The following is a 19,131-nucleotide window of genomic DNA, read 5'->3' as shown; positions in this document are numbered from 1 at the left end:
TGTATGTAAATGTGTGTAATTCTGAGTAACAAAAAAGAGGGCAGAAGTAATGCTTTCTAGGGAAACAAGGAACCAGAAATAGAAAGATATGACAGAAGGAGCAAGGTTTTTGTGAGCAAAGGTAAAGATGTAGGCCTGCAAGTAACTTGAACTTCTTTGGGGGTTACTTAAGGAGTAGCAGACTGAGACATTGTTGGACAACCCCATGAGGCACTCTACAAATGGCTGGGATTGTGCACACAATGTACACAACTTATTTTTAATTATTCGCTCCCATGACTGTCTGGGTTGTAACTTAAAAATAGATTTTCCAGTGCAAAAGAAGTTGCACAGGAAGAATCTCCTTACTGAATTAAGCTCCGCTTAAGTGAGAATTACTGCCATGGAACAACACGTTCCCTGTGAAAAAAAGATGGCAAATCCATTTCGGTGAGTCTAACCTTTGCAGCGTGCTATTATCAACTCAATTGTATGTTTTTTCCGGTTTCACAAACATGTTCCCCAAAGACTTTTAAAATAGCTTTCTTTCCTGCTAAATTGTTGTGCCAAGCACTTTTTCGGAGTCTCAGCCTTAACTAGATCAGGATGTTAAAGGAAAAAAATATCCCTGTCACACTTGACATGGTGTAATGGGCCTTAATGATCATGGTGAAACAGTTTTCTAATGCGCTAGACCTCACTCATTAAAGATAGTATATTCCCCTAAAAATGCCAACTACCATGAAGAAACAGAAGACACATCCCCAAAACTAATATTCTAAATTAAGCAAGAAATCTGTTCACAAGAGAGGGTTTGTTTCTTCTAGTAATAAAGAGGGGGAAAAATCAGTCCAGAAAAGAAATGATTGTTTTAAAAGTTAGTCTAAAAGAAAAAAAAGAAAGAAATCATATGGAATTTAAGTTGTACTGTAAATTTTGTTTGTCTACGAGAATAGTAAATAGCATTTCCTCCCCCAAAGTGTCTCTGAACAGTAGTCACAATACCCATCCCACCTCTCCTCCAATCTTTCCCCAAAAGGATGATTAAAAAGAAGATAAAAGATAAATAGATAAGATAAAGATAAAAAGCCTAATTGGCTCTTTGAGACTTTGGTGAGGAAAGAAATAAGAGACTTTCTTGTTTATATATATAAAAGAATATAAGATATAAACTATACATATATTGGCTTTGGGCTACACCCAGCGATGCTCAGGGGTTACTCCTGGCTTTTAGAAATTAGAGCGTCAAACGGGTGTGGCCCAAAAACCAAAAAAAGAAAAAAGCAAAAAAAAAGAAAATGCATTGGGCCCAGAGAGATAGCACAGCGGGGCATTTGCCTTGCAAGCAGCCAATCTAGGACCAAAGGTGGCTGGTTCAAATCCCGGTGTTCTATATGGTCCCCCGTACCTGCCAGGAGCTATTTCTGAGCAGACAGCCAGGAGTAACCCCTGAGCACCGCCGGGTGTGGCCCAAAAACCAAAAAAAAAAAAAAAAAAAAAAAAGATATTACTCCTGGTGGGCTCTGGGGACCATATAGGATGCCAGGAATCGAACCTGGGTTGGCTACATGAAAGGCAAATGCCCTTAACCACTGTGCTAATGGCTTCAGGCCCCAAACAGGTGACGTTTTATGGCAGGAGTCTAACCTTTGCCTGGACAGTTGCCTGCTTTATTGTTGCAGATAACAGTTTTTTAAAATTTTATCATTGCTATTATTGTTATTGTGTGTTTAAGGGTCTGTGAGTGTCTGTGAGCATGGGTGTGTTTTTAATTTGAGGACCACACCAGTAATACAGAGGCTGCTCTTGATTCATCGCTCAGGGTTGCTCCCAATGGTACTCTAAAGAAATATGCAGTATTAGTGCTCAAACTGGTCCTCCAGCATCCAAAGCATGGTCTTTGAGTCCTTTGAGCCATCTTCCCAGCCTTCACAACTGGTTTTTATTAATAGAAGACTTGTATTTGGGAAAAAGAGACATAAAAACAATGGTAGGGGCCGGAAAGATAGCATGGAGGTAAGGTGTTTGCCTTTCATGCAGGAGGTCATCGGTTTGAATCCCGGCGTCCCATATGGTCCCCCGTGCCTGCCAGGAGCAATTTCTGAGCCTGGAGCCAGGAATAACCCCTGAGCACTGCCAGGTGTGACCCAAAAACCACACACACACACACACACACACACACACACAATGGTAATAAATATCAGTGTTCCATCACTCATCTTTTCTTTAAAGCGAAATGCAGGTATTAATTACCATAGTATTTTCTAACTGGGAAGTCAGCAGAAATATGTCCTGTAGGCTTTACTGGACTCTATAGCTCTTAGATGACTTAAGTATGATAAACCACATAGTTAAATATCACATATTACATATCAGCTACAGTGTCCCTGAAGTGATATGTATTCTGAAAGCACTGTTATCACTCTCCCCGACAGCAGAAAGGTTTTGGTTTGTTGTAATGAGTCCCATGCACCAGAAATTAATTCTGAGTAAAATTATTTTGTGAATGTTTAACAGCAGCAACTATGTCAACTTCCAATAAAGGAAGACTTTGTCAGCTGCAAAACTAGTGACATTTAACATGGGTACTGTCTTCAGACTAACTTGTTTTATCCAACTACTTTTCTTTGTACAAAAATAAATACTTCTGATGCTGCGGACCATGACTTGATTGGTATGTATGTATGGTATATATATATATATATATATATATATATATATATATATATATATATATATATATACATATACATATACATATAATATATATTTTGGAGGGACCACACAGAAAATCAGAAAATATTTGGGGAGGGGCATTCAGAAATCACTCCTGCCTTGGGGAACCATATGGAATACCGGGGTTTGAACAGAGGTTCATCCTGGGTCAGCCATGCACAAGGCAAATGCCCTACTGCTGCGCTATCACTCCAGCCCCAATAATAATTATAAATATTGGTATATATATTTAGGTCTTTCTGCTGAGTAGTATTAAAGAATTTTATGATCAGTCTTTTTTCTTTTCATTAAATCCTAAAGACAATATTATTATGGAAGTAAAGTTTTATCTCTTTTATCACAAACATAGTTTTGAAACTTTTACATGTGATTAGGACTAGGGGTATATATAGTTCAAGGTTAGAACAATGCCTTGACTATATGAGGCCTTAGATTCAATTCCTGGCACAACACATACACACACATTTATATCTATTCATCTACCTATCTACCTACCTACCTACCTGCCTGCCTGCCTGCCTGCCTGTCTGTCTGTCTGTCTGTCTGTCTGTCTGTCTGTCTGTCTGTCTGTCTACCTATCTACCTATCTATCTTTCTATCTATCATAATTCAAAGAAAAGACAAGAAAAGCCTACTGTAGATGTTAAGCATATTTTTCTCCTCCAAATAATTGTAATAATATACACAAATAAAATAATAAAAACAAAATGCTTTACGTCAATTTATCTAAATGAGTATTATTATTAAAACTCATTAAATAAATATTTAAATTATTATTCTTATTTTCAAGCTTAATTTTGCTTTTTAATAGAAATAGAACCCACAGAGGCTATGAAGCATATGACCCTTCTCCAGCCATTCAAACTTAAAACTCTTTTTCAGCTATGATATTTTTGGTGAGAGGGTTGTTTTTTGTTTTTTGTTTTTTTGTTTTTGTTTTTGGGCCACACCCGGCGGTGGTCAGGAGTTACTCCTGGCTGTCTGCTCAGAAATAGCTCTTGGCAGGCACGGGGGACCATATGGGACACCCGGATTCGAACCAACCACCTTTGGTCCTGGATCAGCTGCTTGCAAGGCAAACGCTGCTGTACTATCTCTCCGGGCCCTTTTTTGTTGATTTTAAAACCATACCAAACTTTATGAATCTTCTCCCCAAAGCCAACTCTAGAGACAACCTTGTTTTCTCTCTCTTCTCCCACTTTTCTAAGTAAATATCTTCTATAACAGCTACTTAGCAGTGGGGTGGTGGCGGTCAATCTTGGCACTTAATATTCTCACCATCAAGAGTGATCCCAGATAGGAGAAACCTCTGAGCTCCACTGAGTATGGAATCAAATAACAAACAAAAAATAAGATTACTTTATTACCTTCAATATTTCACCCTTTTCCCGAAAAGACTAACATTCCAGGAACGTCAGATCTGAAGGGAGGATTGACTTTCCTTTTGCTGCAAAGAGCAATTCCTCATTGCAGCTAGAATCCACGAATCCCTGAGAACTCGGTTGTTGGGATCCATTCCTGAGCCGTTTAACAAGTGAGCTTTAGGTGCGGCTAGACAGTTGCCTGGGCATGGGCAGGTGGGCTGGTAGTACTGGAGCATCCAAGCTCCTTAGGTGCTTGTTCTCCATGTTATCAGTCCTGACACACGCCAGGCATTTTCCGGGGTGGGGAAGTGGGCAGAGCAGAGAGGGAGAAGCACAGTTTTCTGCTGGCTTCTTCCCTGGCCCTCATGTCACCCGAGTCGTCAGCTGCAATAGCTCAATAGCTAGACCAAGTATAACTGTCTGCTCTTTAACATTCTATTCTTTTCCTTTATATTTATATAGTAATAAAAACTTTTATAAAAACGCAATTTTCCCCTTAAAATGTTCCCCTTAAAACTATATTTTTAAGAAAGCACAGATGAGTTAGTTCATTCAGAACACAAGAAACGCTTGCAATTATTCTTGGGTGAAGGTCTAAAATCTTTCCTCTTCCCTCCAGCCTTTTCTCCCAAGATACTCAAACACTGAGAGCTCTTTGTAAAGAAATGTTTTACATGTGAATGCCTTTAAATGACTCTGTTTACCAACTAATGATGGATAATAGCCCTGAACTCCCTGGGAAAATGTTTATAACATTAAACTTTTTACCCTCCCTTGGGTCAGCTTTTCAAGCTTATTTTGTTTTAATTCAGAAAATAAGTTGAGTGTTGAGGTTTTTTTTCCTCTGGTCCAATAAAGACAATACTAATAAAGAAGATCTAAATAGTTGACAGAAAATAAACATTTTTAGAGATTTTCCTTTACAGTGGTAGACTCAATATTAAGCAAAAAATTATTTTTTGGTAATTAGTCATAGTAGTGTAGTTTGCAGTGACTGCAAACGTAGTAAAAAACAACAATTATCTCAAATAAGTTTAATTATTAAAATATAGTCCATAATTATTTATAAAATCAAATTATTTTCACCAGTAGTGATTCTCGAGCACAGAGTTAGGAGTAAGCTGTAAGTATGGCCAGGTTACCCTCTTGCCACCAGTTAATACATAAACATAAAATGCTCTTTAATTGAATAGAATCAGACGTTTTAGAAAACGCTATAAAATCACATAAAGGTAATCTTAAAATAGTGTAGTTCTATAAAAGTTTGTAATATAAAGACATCATTTAATATCTAGAAATAAAACATTGCTATGAATGCTATAAAATTGGTTTCCATGGATGAATAAATGGAGTAGCAAGGGATTTCAAGGAATTGGCCTCAGCCAATACCACAGATGTCTGTCAGGCAAGTGCAACTAATCCAAGGGCACCAATCCAAAAGGTAGCAAGTGATCCATGTTATGATCTATGCATGCCAAGCATTTGAAAGTCAGAGTTCAAAGGAAAGGAATGGTTGTGGGAAGCTAAGTTTAGCTTTAAATAATAGGTAGGGGAAGATAGTGTTCAGGGCTTACTTCTGATCCTATGCTCAGGGATCACTTCTTGATTTACTCAGGGAATATGTAGTGGCAGCAGCAGAAGATAGTTGGGCAATCATAAAAATGGATATAATGAAGGGACTAGATTTAGAATATCTTGGTGCAAAGTTAATGGATTCAAGATTGAGTTCTATTTTAGGTGAGGGACACAAGAAGAAGAGAAAATTAAGTCTATCTGATGAATTGAACATGAACAAGTGGGCCAGTATAATAATCTTACTTAGCTGGAAATGCTCAGGAGGCTACAGATTTTGAGAGAACAAATAGATCATTCATTCTGACAACATGATGCATAGATACTTAAGAATACCAGTTTTGATACACACCAGGTAGTTTTTCAAAAGGACAAGAACTTTAAAAGGAACATTTTTTTGTGTTTAAATGACATTATTAGATGACATCTTCAAAGGGAAAATTTAGTTTAAGAGTGTTAGGAGGGGGCCGGAGAGATAGCACAGCAGTAGGGCATTTGCCTTGCATGCAGCAGATCCAGAACAGATGGTGGTTCGGATCCCAGCATCCCATTTGGTCCACCGTGCCTGGAGCTATTTTTGAGTGCAGAGCCAGGAGTAACCCCCAAATAATCAGGTGTGACCCAAAACTAATAATAATAATAATAATAATAATAATAATAAAGAGTGTTAGGAAAGGAACAAATCTAGGATGATTGCTTGAGTTTTACCATTAGCAGAAGGGTGTCTATTTGTGCCATTTACTGAGATAGGAACAAAACCAGGTGAAGGAAGATAGTGCTCAAAAAGATAAATAAAAGAAAGAGAACCTCTAGTATCTACTCTTGAAATATCACTCACAAAAACCATAATAATGCAGGCCTAGATATTCATTTTTAAAGGAGACTTGGAATATTGAATGTTTTGCATGGGTTTGGAGAAAAAAAATGAGTTAATATTTTAAAGCCATTTTACAATTCCTTTGTATATATTGAAATATATCTATGAATACTGCTTTACAAGAATTTACATGTTACTTTTCTTGGCAGAAATACTTATGCCATGAAAAGATCAATCCTTACAGTTACATGTATCAGCAACAAGACCTCCCATGTAGAAATAAGTCATTTTTTCCTACCTAACAATAACTCTATCAGGAAATATCACATCTCATTGCCAGGTGAGTAATGAAAGCATAAGACTGAGACTTTAAATCAGATAAATTATTCTCTACCCTTAATTAAACCTACATAAGTGCTTCTATATTCTTGTTCCTATGACATATCTTCTTCAGTCCTTCTCAAAAGATTTTGAAATAAAAATAAATTTCTACTAACAAGCAATTTATGATTTTTATCTGTTCCATTCAGGGGTTTCTTGAAATCTCAAAGGGATGTTTCATAAGTCAATGTTTTCGTTAAGGCCTACCACTCTTCCCTACCACTCGGCCACACTCTGTCCTGAAATAATTGAATGTGTTCATACTTCTGCCATGGCATACTACTTCATTCTGAAAACGCTAATACAAAGGCCTGATTTTCTTGTGTGCTCAGTGTCTTCCACTATTCTGCCAAGTGGAAAATGGCCTTTAACTTTTCCCTTTGCTGTGTGGCCAGCTAAGCCCTAAAAAAACACATGTCCTGCCCATAGTTCCACTAACTCATAGAAAGCCTCCTTGATTGACAATGCCTTAGAAGCTCCATTCCAGCACACCATGCCACCTGCTGAATTATATAGCCTTATACTTGTCAATAAGGTCCTAGAAAATAAAATCAAACTTCCACCTTCAACACTGAATGTTCTTTTGATAATTTCAACTATATCAGTGCTGGTGTTTGTGGGAAAAGTTTAAGATGCCCTGATGCAGATAACACATATAACACATAGTTTTAAATTTATTTGGAGGTTTTTTGTTATGCAAGACAGTCTGAAATGAGAATGATTCTAAAGACTTATTATACTAATTTTTCTAGGTCTTTTTGCCAAGCATATTGATTCATACTTTTTGTTTTCTTCAAGTCCAGGATCTGTTTCTCATTGAAAGGAATGTTTAATATTCAGTATATTAAAATTAACTAGTATGTGTGTTAGGTTTCCATTGTCTTATATGGGCTGGGAACGTGGGGGGCAATTACATGAGCAAAGAATATTTAACCGCAGAAGGGACTTTCTGTGAAAATGTCAGTAAAAGACTGTACTTTTTTTTTTTCTTTTCTTCTTCTTTTTTTTAAATATGTTTCCAGAGGCTGCATCTTAAGTGGATCAATTGTAAGGTAAAACCTGCGGGCATCTGTGTTAGTGCCTTCATCTGGGCTGATATATGTACTTCTTATTTTTATTTTTTTATGATTTTTGGGTCACACCGGCGAGCACTCAGGGGTTACTCCCGGCTCTATGCTCTGAAATCGCTCCTAGCAGGCTTGGGGGACCATATGGGATGCCGGGACACGAACCATCGTCCTTCTGCATACAAGGCAAGTGGCTTACCTCCTTACTATCTCTCCGGCCCCTATTCTTAAGATATATCCCTTCTTTCTTTTTTAACATATCAGATATTTTTAAAAAAAATATCTTTATTTAATCACCATAATTACAAACATGTTTGTAGTTGGATTTCAGTCATAAAACAAACTTCCTTCACCAGTGCAACATTCCCACCACCAATGCCCACCATATATCTCTTCCTTTTTTTCCATAAGCTTTTCTCCACTAATTTAGGAAGAAAATACTCACTTTAATAGGAATCAGTAAAAATGAGTTTTTATTCATTGCTAGTAAATATCTAAAAAATAGATTGATGTTTTTAGCAATACTATATTCATAAATGGAACAAATCATAATTTATAGACATAATGTGTCTATAAACATATAATGAATTATGGAGTAACAAAATAGAAGTTATCAAAGATATATTATAAATATGTATAGTTTAAGAAATAGCTGGCTGGGGCAAGAGTGATATTACAGTTGTTAGTACATCCACCTTATATGTGGCCAACCAGAGTTTGATCCCTGACATCCCATAAGTTCTCCTGAGAATCGTCAGGAGTGATTCCTGAGTGCAGAGCCAGGTGTAACCCCTAAGTATCACCAGATGTGTCCCCCCTTCAAATAAAGAGGAGCTGGTTGAAAGTTAAAAGCTAGCACTTTTATAACCATGGAAAATATAAGTGAACTGTAGCATGCCTAACTGATGATTTCATTTTGTGATACCACTACTAAAGCGTACATATTTGGAGAGGAGTTTGTCCAAATAAATTCCTCATAATAAAATAAAACCTAGTTTGCTTGAAAGGATTCTTGAGGAAAGGCTTAGAAGATAAATGACACTATAATAAATATCTAACTAAAGGACCAACGCAACAGTACAATGTAGAGTGTTTGCCTTGCATGTGGCTATCTGAGGTTCAATTCCTGGCATCCCATATTGTCTTTTAAAGCCACCAGGAATGGTCCTTAAATGCAAAGCCGAAAGCAAATCCTGTACACTACTGGGAATAGCCCCAAACACCCCCGTCCCCAAATAAATTTAAATCTACTTTAAATTTTGTATGTTTGTGAGGAACTGTTTATATTTTAATTTTTTTTTTTTTTTTTTTTTGGTTTTTGGTTTTTGGGCCACACCCTGTGACGCTCAGGGGTTACTCCTGGCTATGCGCTCAGAAGTTGCTCCTGGCCTCTTGGGGGACCATATGGGATGCCGGGGGATCGAACCGCGGTCCGTCCTAGGCTAGTGCAGGCAAGGCAGGCACCTTACCTCCAGCGCCACCGCCCGGCCCCCTATATTTTAATTTTTTTAAATTAAAATAAATTTTATTTTATATTAGATTTTTTCTACATAGGAAAAATATACACTAGTGGAGATCCCCAGAGTCTAATTTATCTAAATGTGTCTATCTAATTTGTCTGTATTGAAGCTTCTGATTTTTACAGGTAAGGATGAGCCTATTTTACTAAATACTCTTTTGGAAAATGATTTTTCAAAACACATTTCCCTTAAAGTTAATATAGAGAGTTAGTATAGCGGTTAAGGGGTTTGCTTTGTAGTTGGTCAAATTCAAAGTTCAACTTCCAGGGCCTCATGTGGTCACCTGAGAACTACAAGAAGTGATCCCTGGGCCCAGAGAGATAGCACAACGGCGTTTGCCTTGCAAGCAGCCGATCCAGGACCAAAGGTGGTTGGTTCGAATCTCGGTGTCCCATATGGTCCCCCGTGCCTGCCAGGAGCTATTTCTGAGCAGACAGCCAGGAGTAACCCCTGAGCACCGCCGGGTGTGGCCCAAAAACCAAAAAAAAAAAAAAAAAAGGAGAAGTGATCCCTGACATACCATACCAGTAACAATCTTCCTTTCCAAGTAAAACCAAATATTAAACTACTTGTTAATAAGTATGTTATAAAAATAAATATTAAGCATGGAATTATATGCTCCAATTACAAAGATCTTTTAATTTACTTATTATTCGAGTAACTAAAGAGAAACATTTTAGAATATACCAATTTATGCTTGCAAATCATTAATCTCATTTGTTTTCAGTACTATCAATGTTACATTGCCATTTAATATCATTTAATATGGTAGATAGTCACATTAGCCCAGATCTAATTAGTTCTACCCTAATTAAGTCACATTTTGATCATAAGATTATTGTTCAAATGCACTGTTCTTTGATAAAAATTCATTTTGTTTTTGAAATAAAAATATATAATCATTAATAAAATCTCCAAAGTATCACTGTGGAGAACAACATACAAAGATCTATTAAGCATGCCAATCTACTGTGTGCTAGCAAATTTTTTGTGTATTCAAGAGAAGGTAGAAAGCTAGTACAATTGGTATGATTTTCTACCAACCTAGATTCAACCCCTAGAACTTATGATTTCTCCCCTTCACTCCCTAGCACTGCCAGGGTATAGCCCTAGAGCAAAACAAAATAAGTAAACAAATAAATAGTGGCTGTGGAAAATTTAAAAATGATTGATTCAGGATTTAAACCAGGAAAATTGGCTCTAGAGTCAGTCTCCAAATATATAATATTAATATATTATTATAATATAATACATATAATATATTGTATATGTTAATTCTTTAATGGGAATGGGAAATTCTCATTTATTTTGTTGAGAGAAGCTATCACACACAAAATATATTCATTTTTACTATTTCCTTATTTTGGCCTAAGAAATAATGGCACCTAATAAAAATGCATATAGTAAGATCTCAATGGGTGAAAGAATATTTGTGAGTATATGCATGTACGTCAAAGAAAGCAAAACTATGAAAGAAAGGATAAAAAATGACCTGAAGCTTGAAGCTTGAAACCTAGGAATTAGCTAGGGCAGATTAGGTTTTAGGATAAAATTCAAATATGAAGATCATATGAATATTGATGTCTTCTATAAAATAAACTGCTTATGCAGATACTGTAAAAGTGTGGACACTCTAGTATGTAGATCTCTGATCTCAAGTAGAAGATTCAAATCTACCAAAAATTATACATTGAATCAAGAACAACTACACTGGACAATGTACTTTGTAAGTTATAAACTTCAATTTAATTTACAGCAAATGTTTAGGAAAAATAAGAATAAATTCCTTAAAGTTTATAATACCTTTAATGCACAGATATATTTCCTATTAAAATTCAATGACAACTTATTTTCACTACTTGTATTAAAATTTGTAATCATATGTTAGCACATAATTCAATTATAGAAGAAATTATTCTTTTCAGTAAAATACATGAAAAAATACTTGGAAAAGAGCAGGCATTTTACCAGAAATGTTAATAGATACTAAGCATAAATGAGAAAATCTTTCTGTGAGTCAAGCTACTTTTTTTCTTTGTAGCAAAGGAGGAAAATATGTGCTAAATAGGAAGAAAGTAAAGGCATAATGGCTCCACAAAGGTGAATAAAACTTAGAAACTTATATGATTATTGAGAAATACCAACTAATGAATGAAAAATTTGTTACTCATCTCTTAATTTAAAGTTGGTTTGCATTTGTATATGAATCTCTTCTGCATCTTCTACTAGGAAAATCTTTGAAGTCTATTCTACCAAATAATATTTGTATATATGAGATTTTTTTTGAAATATGGAACGCTTCACAAATTTATCTGTCATCCTTATGCAGGGGCCATGCTAATCTTCTCTGTATCGTTCCAATTTTAGTATATGTGCTGCCGAAGCGAGCACGTGTATGAGATTTTGTATGGAGAGTAAAGAAAGAATTGTTTCAGAGACCAATACAAAATAGAAAAAAATGTTTATATACTAACAGAGTGCTTGATTGAAAATGATTCAGAGACACATTCAGAAGCAATATCCCACTAACTAAATTTTAGATGAAATATAGTATATCTTTCTGTGATTAGAAGGAATCTTGCATACTTTCTTCAGTAAAGAGAAAACTCTGGCTGAAGAGAGTACAGTGGGTAAGCATTTGCCTTGCATGTGTTTGGTCCTATTTCTGTTCCCAGTATAGCATATAGTACCCTAATATACTATATATGTAGTAATATATAGTTCCCTGTTATGTAATAAGTATTATGGGGTTACTCTTAGGTATCGAATCAAAAATGCTCCATAACTACAACCAAATGTGCTCCTAAAAAAAAGCAAAATGAACAATATCAAGATACTAGGACTTGTTATTAGGTTCATTTTTATTTTTCATGTGGAATATGTGAATATCATTATCAACTATATTAAATTCATTTTGTTGAATCCAAATTATTTGAATTTCATTTACTGAAAGTGTGATTCATTATAATACTGGATCTGAACAATGTTTTTGAAATTCTATTAGGAAAGTACACGTTTTAGTATTTTAAATTAATACACTGGCCATTAATTAGAAAAATTGTGTCTTTGATTTTGTTTTAGCATAAACTGTGTCTGTTAAATTGTCTAAAGATGGTAAAGCATATGAAATAGATCCATAATGAACTTTTGAAACACTAATGATATTGCTTTCTCTGGGTAATGAAGCAGACCGCAAACATTTGTTAAGTTTATATGCTATAGTAAGAATTGTCAGGTATACTACAAAGATGTTCATACTATATTCATGGTTCTCAGGTAAATCTGAAACTTAATTTAGCCAGAGAACAAGAAAGATGAAAAACATAGGCAGGAAACAATGTAAAACATATTAAAGAACTAAAATAAAACTGAGTTAATAGAAAAAAGGAAAATTTGTGAGGATCTTAGAGTTTATTTAGGGTAATTTTTCTTTTACAGATTAGTTAAAACTCCTGTTGTAAAGATGTGATAACTAAAACTCGAGTCTATTGATAAGTATCCCAAGGTCAATATTTTTTACCAGGTGAGAGAAGTGATACAAACGTACCAGACCATTCCTAAATATTCAGCATCTCTGACATAGCTATGTCTCTCTGAAGAACCCTCAGTATTTTATTAGATAAAATATGCTTACCACAGACAGCATGGGAAATCACCTGGATTAGAAAGTTAGCTAGTTTAGAAATTACTTGAACTAAAGCCACCCACTGAGTGGGAGAAACTATTCACCCAATACCCATCAGATAAGGGACTAATTCTCAAAATATACAAGGCACTGACAGAACTTTACAAGGAAAAAAAATCTAATCACATCAAAAAATGGGGAGAAGAAATGAACAAACATTTTGTAAAAGAAGAAATACAAATGGCCAAAAGGCACATGAAAAGTGCTTCACATCCCTAATCATCAGGGAGATGCAAATCAAAACAACTATGAGTTACCATCTCATGCCACAGAGATTGGTGAACATCACAAAGAATGAGAACAAGCAGTGTTGGCAGGGATGTGGAGAGAAAGGAATTCTTTTTCATTGCTGGTGGGAATGCTGTCTAGTCCAACCTTTATGGAAAGCGATATGGAGATTCTTCCAAAAACTAGAAATTGAGTTTCCATATAATCCAGCTATACCACTCCTAGGAATAATGTAGGTGTACCTATCTGAGACCCTGGATTTAGGTGTAGCTACCTGAGACCCACCCATTTCTGGGAGGGGTCTTGGGAACCAGATATTATGTGTGACCTTCCCTGCAAGACCCCGCCCATTCCTGGGAGGGGTCTTGGAATAGGTAGATAAACCTTTGAGCGAGGGGATTAGGGGCTGTCTGCCCTGTTGCGCTCGCGGGCTTTTGGGTTTTTGCCTCTTTTGGTCTTTGACCAGGATGGAGGTCAAAGGAAGATGGCTGAAAGGAATTAAGATGTAGGGTAGCTAAGAATAGCAATGCTTGAAAGGTTATAAGATAGGCCACACACATGTGGTGAATAGGGCATGAATAAAGCTGATGCTTCCTGATGCCTGTCTTTGGATGAGTTTGTTGCCCCTGTTCACCTGGGCCTGGGACCCACCGGCTGGATGGGGGTTGCGGAGCCACGTGGCCTGGAATGGCATCCACTTCCATCCAGCCCCATCGTTATTTATTTAATTCAACAATGCCCTAGGAATACAAACATACAATACAAAAATTCCTTCCTCACACCTATATTCATTGTGGCGCTATTTACAATAGCCAGACTCTGGAAACAACCAAAATGCCCTTCAACAGATGAATGGGTAAAGAAACTGTGGTACATGTACACAATGGAATATTATGCAATCATTCTGAGATATGAAGTCATGAAATTTTTCTATACATGAAGGTACATGGAATCAATTATGCTGAGTGAAATAAATCAGAGGGAGAGAGATAGACGCAGAATCACTCATCTATGGGTTTTAAGAAAACTGAAAGATATTTTTGCAATAATTCTCATAGACAAAAGAGAGGAAGGCTGGAAGGTCCAGCTCACTTCATGAAGCTCACCACAAAGAGTGATGAGTGCTGTTAGAGAAATAACTACATTGAGAACTAGTCTAACAATGTGAATGAATGAGGAAAGTATTAAGCCTGTACAGGCAGGGGTAGGGTGGGGAGGAGGGAGATTTGGGACATTGGTGATAGGAATTTGCACTAGTGAAGGGGGTGTTCTTTACACGACTGAAACCCAAATACAATCATATTTGTAATCAAGGTGTTTAAATAAAGATATTTAAAAAAAGAAATTATTTGGATTAGAAAATACCAGGAAATTATCTGGCCCTGGATTAGAGATAATTAAAACACAAATAAAAACTTCCTTTAAGGAAATGTCCACCAATTCAGAGATACAAAAGTACAAGAACTCAGGCTCTTACTGAAAAGTTTAAACTTCCAGTTTCTTCAGTTGAAAGGAAAGCCTACATTTCATTATTTCATCCCTGACTTTGTGCTCAGGATCACTTCTGGATGGCTCAGGAGACCATATGGGGTGTCAGAGAATGTATTCAGGTGAGTCATATTGTTCAAGACTCATTTGGAAAAGCTGGAAAAATGGTACGTTACTTATGCAGCAGTCTTTTATGGCATTTTGATACACATATATATAGTGCAAAAGATCAACATATTTGTCTTAATTTATTAGAATTTACTAATTCTAAATTGATTCATCTCTGAATCTATAAATACTTTATCTAGTCCTCGGAGTAAACCATTCTGCTGTTGGGAAAGTTTAATTCAGTTTTCAAAACCCAAGCAGCCTAATGCATGTGGAGAAATTTCTTTCAAATATTTTAATTTTTAAATTTTTATATTGCTTGTTTTGAGCTTCTCAGCAATGCTAGAGAAGGGGTTTCACCAGGAATTGTCAGCCAATTGTGAGCAGGGACTTGGGGATTCAATTCTGCAGTGTTGGAGATGCCTGGATCAATCCACCAGGGTGCTAAAAGACTCCATGGCTGTTTCTGGGGACATTAAGAGAACTATGCTGGAAACAGATCCATGGGGTAACAAAATAGAATTACCTACTTCTAACCTCTACTATGTTCTATTTCCTGGGTCCTGCATGTAAACACATTTTAAAGAAAACATAATTATATTGATAAACATAAAATATATTATTATTTAAAGATAAAATTCTACAGTTTTGCTAAACAACAAACAAGAAAAATGTACCACACCTTAGAACTTAAAATAGTTAATATAATACAGAAAATAGAATAATTTTATTAAACTTAAAATTAGGGGAAAAAAGGACAGTCAAATACAATACTTTAAAATGAGAAATAAAAGTGCTGGGCTGCCATTAATTCAGGCAGTGGGTGTGGTATGGAAACTGGACATGTTGGTGGATGGGAGTTTACACTGAAGAGATTATTGTTAGAACATTATACACTTGAAATCAATCATTAACAACTAAATTTGTAGTTTTTTAGTTTGCAACAATTTAATAAAAACATAAAAGAATGAATGGTAAAAAGTACAGATGCAACTGTGTCAAATTTTTTAATTTTATGGTAGTTTAGTTAACAAAATTGCATATTAATGTTTGTGGTTTTGAACCTTCATCATTTTCCCCAAAATTGTACATGAGGTTACATTTCAGTTGAATTAAAATATTTGTGAAAATGGGCCTAATAAAATATTCAACATATTAACATATTTATTAATTTAGAATCAGAAAAAGTCATAAGATTATTCAACTGTAGAACTGTAGTAATAACTAGAAGCAGAACTTTCTATTCCCTGAGTTCAATTCAAACAGAAATCTTTATTCCCATTTTTTTCTTTAAAATCTATTTATTTATTGAATTATTGTGAATTGCAAAGTTAGAGAGATACTTATGAGTGAGTTTCAGATGTACATTGTGTCAACACCAATTACTTCTCCACTGTTCACTCCTATCAACCAAAGACTCCACTTTCCTTCCTACTTCCAGCCTGCCTCTGTGTCAGGTATTTTTCTGATCCTCATTGTCCTAGTATTTCTTTCTCTAACTTATTACCTCTCATTAGTAAGCTTTCTATTAAAGAACATTTTTCTGTTCTTCATTTCTACTTCCATTGGGCATTTGTTATTCCATAATGTTTATTCATGTCCCATGTATGAGAGAGATCACTGAGTCTATTCTTCCCCGACTGATTTCACTCAGCATGATACTCTTCATTCCCATCCATGAGGCAGCAAATTAAATGACTATGGTTATTTCTTATGGTCAAGAAGCATTGATTGTGTATTTGTCCCAATCTCTTTATCCAGTTATTTTTTCATGAGCATGTGGGTTGTTTCTATACTTTGGCTATTCTTTCTACCTACCTACCTACCTACCTACCTACCTACCTACCTACCTACCTACCTACCTACCTACCTACCTATCTATCTATCTATCTATCTATCTATCTATCTATCTATCTATCTATCTATCTATCTATCTATCTATCTATCTATCTATCTATCATCTATCTATCTATCTATCATCTATCTATCATCTATCTATACCTATTATCTTTCTATCTACCTATCTATCATCTACCTATCTATATATTTATCATCTATCTACAAAGTGAACATAAGAGTGAAGATATCTTCTATGCATTGCACTTTTGGTCTTTGTGGTATATTGCCAGGAGTGGTGTTGCTGGGTTGAATAGAAGCTCAATTCCTAGTTTTTTGAGGAATGTCATATTATCTCCCAAAAAGGAGAAACCAGATGATGTTCCCACCAGCAGTAAATGAGAGTCCCTCGCCAAATATTTGACAACACTGGTTGTTCTTTTTGATGAGTACCAGTATCTGTGGTGTGAGGGTGATATATCTTAGTTCTTTTGATTTTCATTCCCATGAGTATTAGTGATACAGATCATTTTAACAAATGCTTTTGGGGGACATTTTTATTTCTTTTTTGAGGAAGTTTCTGTTCATCTTTTTTCCTTTTTTGATAGGGTTGGATGCTTTTTCCTTATAGAACTTTATCAGTGCTTTATATATCTTGGGTATTAAACCTTGTTGAATGAATGGTGGACAAATACTTTCTCCCAATCTGTGACCTTTCTTTGTATTCTGGACATCACTTCTTTGGGTACAGAAACTTCTTATTTAATATAGTCACATTTATTTATTTTTACTTATATTTGCTTGATCAGTGGCATTTCATACTAAAAGATGCTTTTAGCTTCAATATCACAAAGAGATCTACCTATATTTTCCTCTATGTAATTTATGGATTCAGGCTTGATACCCATTTTTATTTAATCCCTGTTAAATTCTAGATGACTAGAATCAGAATGTCTGTGTATTGTCTGTGAGATATTACCTTCTGGGATCTTCAGGAGCCTAGCTGGGCTGATGGGCACATCTAGCTAGGCCATGAGGGTGCCTTGATCTGGGGACCAAATGGCAAAGTTCTAAATGCACTTTCTTTTTTTTTTTTTTTTTTTTGGTTTTTGGGCCACACCCTGTGACGCTCAGGGGTTACTCCTGGCTATGCGCTCAGAAGTAGCTCCTGGCTTCTTGGGGGACCATATGGGACACCGGGGGATCGAACCGCGGTCCGTCCTAGGCTAGCGCAGGCAAGGCAGGCACCTTACCTCCAGCGCCACCGCCCGGCCCCTAAATGCACTTTCTTAATTCTGAGTTCCTGTGACTAGGGGCAGGATCCAGCCAGGATCTTGGAGTTGTGGAGCAGCTATGCAACTGGCAGGCATGCTTTATGGTGTCCTGACCTGAGGGTGAAATAACTCTTTTTTTTTTTTTTTGGCTTTCCCAGCTCTTACACATCTGTCATCTGTGACCTCTTTAATTTACTAATTTTGTATACTGGGTAAAGAAAAATATTTAAAGGTTAAAGAATTTAACAATTGTATATAAAATTATTTGTTACAAATAACATTAGTTGATACTAACTTCTTTTTTATTATTATTTCTAACTTCTATCTTTAATTCCACTTAGCTACAGAAAATGAGTGGCTCCAGAATCTCAAAGCTAATAGGTTTAAATAACCTTATATGATAAACTGCTCATTATATAGAATCAAAAGGCAGGAGTTAAGAGTTTTGTAATTTGCCTTACATTCCAAGCAATGGTACATTAAGTATGTCTAGCACTTCCTTTCCCCAATTCTCTGTTCTATGCTACTTTGCTAAGTGAATATTGATGATTCAAACTAATTTCTGCAAAATGCAACTCTGTGTCTCAATTATACTTTTCAATCATCTCATATATTTTTTTTCAACCTCATTCTTGTTACAGAATTTAATCAAATTAGCTAAAAATTGTATTTGTCAGAAATAAAGACATTAGAGGCTGGAGCCATAGCACAACTGGTAGTGTGTTTGCATTACACGTGGACAACTGGGGTTTATCTAGGATCTTTCATAGTCTCTAGAGCATGCCAGGAGTAATTTGTGAGGGCAGACCAAGAGAAACCCCTGAGCACCACAAGATATAGTTCCCCAAAAATACAAAACCAAACAAAAAATAGACATTAAAATTACAAAAGAGAACATTTCTTGCAAAAATTTTCTAATCGAGGTGTTTATACTTCTGTCATTTGTGAAGTCAAATCTAATTTATCTTTTCAAATTATCAAATAAATCAGAACTGATATGTCATGGAGATATTTAGAAAAAGTTTGATGTAGTTCTCTTAATTTTTTCTAAATTTCTTTTTTTTTTTTTTGGTTTT

General features: G+C 35.7%; 1 long non-coding RNA gene and 1 other non-coding gene across 2 annotated transcripts in view; both read right to left on the bottom strand.

The window, feature by feature from the left end:
* The window catches only part of LOC126009018 (uncharacterized), a 53,623-nt gene that overhangs the window by 11,555 nt on the left and 22,937 nt on the right, over window positions 1-19,131 (bottom strand). The gene's annotated exons all lie outside the window — the stretch shown is intronic.
* Window positions 11,721-11,827, bottom strand: LOC126010520 (U6 spliceosomal RNA). Its single transcript, XR_007496545.1, has one exon. It is a non-coding gene; the product is annotated as a U6 spliceosomal RNA (small nuclear RNA).

Source organism: Suncus etruscus, chromosome 5 (genome assembly GCF_024139225.1).
Source record: "Suncus etruscus isolate mSunEtr1 chromosome 5, mSunEtr1.pri.cur, whole genome shotgun sequence".
Classification (NCBI taxonomy): domain Eukaryota; kingdom Metazoa; phylum Chordata; class Mammalia; order Eulipotyphla; family Soricidae; genus Suncus; species Suncus etruscus.
This window is presented reverse-complemented; position numbering and strand designations above follow the sequence as displayed.